A 5000-nucleotide genomic window follows, 5' to 3' on the forward strand; every position below is an offset into this window, starting at 1 on the left:
TGAAACGCTAGAAATTGGCGGGGATGTGTCTCTTGTGGCTCACGGGGCTGTTAGGGTGGCACAGAAATCCCTCTGAATGGGAAAACGGGTCATTTTCGTGTTGCCACATTGCATGCGAACGGCATGAAACTTCCAGAGGCATTTGCAGCAGGAATGCATGTGCAGTCAAAAAAGTGAATATTTTTCACGGATAGACCCCGTGAAACGCTAGAAATTGGCGGCGATGTCTCTCTTGTGGCTCACGGGGCTGTTAGGGTGGCACAGAAATCCCTCGGAATGGGAAAACGGGTCATTTTCGTGTCGCCACATTGCATGCGAACCGCATGAAACTTCCAGAGGCATTTGCAGCAGAAATGCATGTGCAGTCAAAAAATTGAATATTTTTCACGGATAGACCCCGTGAAACGCTAGAAATTGGCGGGGATGTGTCTCTTGTGGCTCACGGGGCTGTTAGGGTGGCACAGAAATCCCTCGGAATGGGAAAAAACGGGTCATTTTCGTGTCGCCACATTGCATGCGAACCGCATGAAACTTCCAGAGGCATTTGCAGCAGGAATGCATGTGCACTCAAAAAATGTGATATTTTTCACGGAGAGACCCCGTGAAACGCTAGAAGTGGGCGGGGATGTCTCTCTTGTGGCTCACGGGGCTGTTAGGGTGGCACAGAAATCCCTCGGAATGGGAAAACGGGTCATTTTCGTGTCGCCACATTGCATACGAACCGCATGAAACTTCCAGAGGCATTTGCAGCAGGAATGCATGTGCACTCAAAAAAGTGAATATTTCTCACGGATAGACCCCGTGATACGCTAGAAATTGGCGGGGATGTCTCTCTTGTGGCTCACGGGGCTGTTAGGGTGGCACAGAAATCCCTCGGAATGGGAAAACGGGTCATTTTCGTGTCGCCACATTGCATGCGAACCGCATGCAACTTCCAGAGGCATTTGCAGCAGAAATGCATATGCAGTCAAAAAAAAATTGATATTTTTCACGGATAGACCCCGTGAAACGCTAGAAATTGGCGGGGATGTGTCTCTTGTGGCTCACGGGGCTGTTCGGGTCGCACAGAAATCCCTGGGAATGGGAAAACGGGTCATTTTCGTGTTGCCACATTGCGTACGAACCGCATGAAACTTCCAGAGGCATTTGCAGCAGGAATGCATGTGCACTCAAAAACTTCTATATGTTTCACGGATAGACCCCGTGAAACGCTAGAAATTGGCGGGGATGTGTCTCTTGTGGCTCACGGGGCTGTTAGGGTGGCACAGAACTCCCTCGGAATGGGAAAAGGGGTCATTTTCGTGTTGCCACATTGCATGCGAACGGCATGAAACTTCCAGAGGCATTTGCAGCAGGAATGCATGTGCAGTCAAAAAAGTGAATATTTTTCACGGATAGACCCCGTGAAACGCTAGAAATTGGCGGCGATGTCTCTCTTGTGGCTCACGGGGCTGTTAGGGTGGCACAGAAATCCCTCGGAATGGGAAAACGGGTCATTTTCGTGTCGCCACATTGCATGCGAACCGCATGAAACTTCCAGAGGCATTTGCAGCAGAAATGCATGTGCAGTCAAAAAATTGAATATTTTTCACGGATAGACCCCGTGAAACGCTAGAAATTGGCGGGGATGTGTCTCTTGTGGCTCACGGGGCTGTTAGGGTGGCACAGAAATCCCTCGGAATGGGAAAAAACGGGTCATTTTCGTGTCGCCACATTGCATGCGAACCGCATGAAACTTCCAGAGGCATTTGCAGCAGGAATGCATGTGCACTCAAAAAATGTGATATTTTTCACGGAGAGACCCCGTGAAACGCTAGAAGTGGGCGGGGATGTCTCTCTTGTGGCTCACGGGGCTGTTAGGGTGGCACAGAAATCCCTCGGAATGGGAAAACGGGTCATTTTCGTGTCGCCACATTGCATACGAACCGCATGAAACTTCCAGAGGCATTTGCAGCAGGAATGCATGTGCACTCAAAAAAGTGAATATTTCTCACGGATAGACCCCGTGATACGCTAGAAATTGGCGGGGATGTCTCTCTTGTGGCTCACGGGGCTGTTAGGGTGGCACAGAAATCCCTCGGAATGGGAAAACGGGTCATTTTCGTGTCGCCACATTGCATGCGAACCGCATGCAACTTCCAGAGGCATTTGCAGCAGAAATGCATGTGCAGTCAAAAAAAAATTGATATTTTTCACGGATAGACCCCGTGAAACGCTAGAAATTGGCGGGGATGTGTCTCTTGTGGCTCACGGGGCTGTTCGGGTCGCACAGAAATCCCTGGGAATGGGAAAACGGGTCATTTTCGTGTTGCCACATTGCGTACGAACCGCATGAAACTTCCAGAGGCATTTGCAGCAGGAATGCATGTGCACTCAAAAACTTCTATATGTTTCACGGATAGACCCCGTGAAACGCTAGAAATTGGCGGGGATGTGTCTCTTGTGGCTCACGGGGCTGTTAGGGTGGCACAGAACTCCCTCGGAATGGGAAAAGGGGTCATTTTCGTGTTGCCACATTGCATAGGAACGCCATGAAACTTCCAGAGGCATTTGCAGCAGAAAGGCACGTGCACTCAAAAATTTTAATATTTTTCACGCATAGACCCCGTCAAACGCTAGAAGTTGGCGGGGATGTCTCTCTTGTGGCTCACGGGGCTGTTAGGGTCGCACAGAAATGCCTCGGAATGGGAAAACGGGTCATTTTTGTGTGGCCACATTGCATAGGAACGGCATGAAACTTCCAGAGGCATTTGCAGCAGGAATGCATGTGCACTCAAAAACGTCTATATTTTTCACGGATAGACCCCGTGAAACGCTATAAATTGGCGGGGATGTCTCTCTTGTGGCTCACGGGCGCTGTTAGTTAGGGTCGCACAGAAATCCCTCGGAATGGGAAAAGGGGTCATTTTCGTGTTGCCACATTGCGTACGAACGGCATGAAACTTCCAGAGGCATCTGCAGCAGAAATGCATGTGCACTCAAAAACGTCTATATTTTTCACGGATAGACCCCGTGAAACGCTAGAAATTGGCGGGGATGTGTCTCTTGTGGCTCACGGGGCTGTTAGGGTCGCACAGAAATCCCTCGGAATGGGAAAACGGGTCATTTTCGTGTTGCCACAATTGGCATACGAACGGCATGAAACTTCCAGAGGCATTTGCAGCAGAAATGCATGTGCACTCAAAAACGTGAATATTTTTTCACGGATAGACCCCGTCAAACGCTCGAATTTGGCGGGGATGTTTCTCTTGTGGGTCACGGGGCTGTTCGGCTCGCACAGAACTCCCTTGGTCCACCTGATTCGTGCATACAGGCAGCAACTAAAACTCTGTAAACCTGCTGTGAGGACATCTAAACAGTGGACCAGTGAGGCTGTGGAAGATTTGCGGGCGTGCTTAGACTGTACTGACTGGGATATGTTCACGACTGCTACCAATAGTCTGGATGAACTCACAGAGGCTGTGTACATCAGCTTCTGTGAGGACTGCTGTATCCCAACACGTACCAGGGTGAACTTTAACAACAACAAGCCCTGGTTCTCAGCAAAGCTCAAAAGGTTGAGGTTGGAGAAGGAGGAAGCGTTTAGGAGTGGGGATAGAGACAGATTCAAGGAGTCGAAGAACAGGTTTAGCAAAGCGGTGAGAGAGGCTAAACGACTGTACTCAGAGACACTAAAACACCAGTTCTCTACTAACGACGCTGCTTCTGTCTGCCAAAGGGCTCAGGCACATCACCAACTACAAACCCAGAGCGCCCCACACCACTAACGACTCCCGCCTAGCCAACGACCTGAACGAGTTCTACCGTAGATTTGAAAGACAATTGGACTGTCCTGAACCACCCCTTCCCACCCAAGAGGCCCCATCCCCCACCCATACTACAGAAACGACTCTCTCCTTTCAGGAGGGAGAAGTTAATGGGCTTTTCAAGAGGCAGAATCCACGCAAAGCAGCCGGGCCGGACTCTGTCTCTCCAGCCACCCTCAGGCACTGCGCTGGCCAGCTGTCTCCGGTGTTCACCAACATCTTTAACACCTCCCTGGAGACATGCCATGTACCAGCCTGTCTCAAGTCCTCCACCATCATCGCTGTGCCCAAAAAGCTAAGGCCAACAGGACTAAATGATTACAGACCGGTCGCCCTTACATCTGTGGTAATGAAGTCTTTTGAGCGCCTGCTCCTGGCACACCTCAAAGCCATCACAGACCCTCTCCTGGACCCCCTTCAGTTTGCCTACAGAGCCAACAGGTCTGTGGACGACGCAGTTAACATGGCCCTCCACTTCACCCTACAGCATGTGGACGCCCCAGCATCCTACGCCAGGATCCTGTTTGTGGACTTCAGCTCTGCCTTCAACACCATCATCCCTGCCCTGCTTCAGGACAAGCTCTTCCAGCTGAACGTGCCCTACTCCACCTGCAGGTGGATCACAGACTTCCTCTCTGACAGGAAGCAGTGCGTTAAGCCGGGAACAGAAGTCTCTGACTCCAGGTCCATCAGCACGGGAACTCCTCAGGGCTGCGTCCTTTGCCCACTGCTCTTCTCCCTGTATACCAACAGCTGCGCCTCCAATCATCTGTCCGTCAAACTCTTGAAGTTTGTCGGACGACACCACCCTCATTGGGCTGATCTCTGGTGGGGATGAGTCTGACTATAGGTGGGAAGCTGACAACCTGGTGACCTGGTGTAGCCAGAACAACTTAGAGCTAAATGCTCTAAGGACAGTTGAGATGGTTGTGGACTTCAGGAAGAATACAGCCCCACTCACCGCCATCACCCTGTTAGACTCCGCAGTCAAAATTGTGGAGTCCTTCCGCTTCCTGGGCACTATTCTCTGCCGGGACCTCAAGTGGGAACTGAACATCAGCTCCCTCGCCAAGAGAGCTCAACAGAGGATGTACTTTCGACGGCAGCTGAAGAAATGCAACCTGCCAAAGACAATGATGGTGCAATTCTATACAGCGATCATTGAATCCATCCTCACCTCCTCCATAACCGTCT

Source organism: Petromyzon marinus, unplaced genomic scaffold (assembly GCF_048934315.1).
Source record: "Petromyzon marinus isolate PM22_M1 ecotype Great Lakes invasive population unplaced genomic scaffold, UKy_Petmar_22M1.pri1.0 PM_G_Scaffold_6, whole genome shotgun sequence".
NCBI classification, from domain to species: domain Eukaryota; kingdom Metazoa; phylum Chordata; class Hyperoartia; order Petromyzontiformes; family Petromyzontidae; genus Petromyzon; species Petromyzon marinus.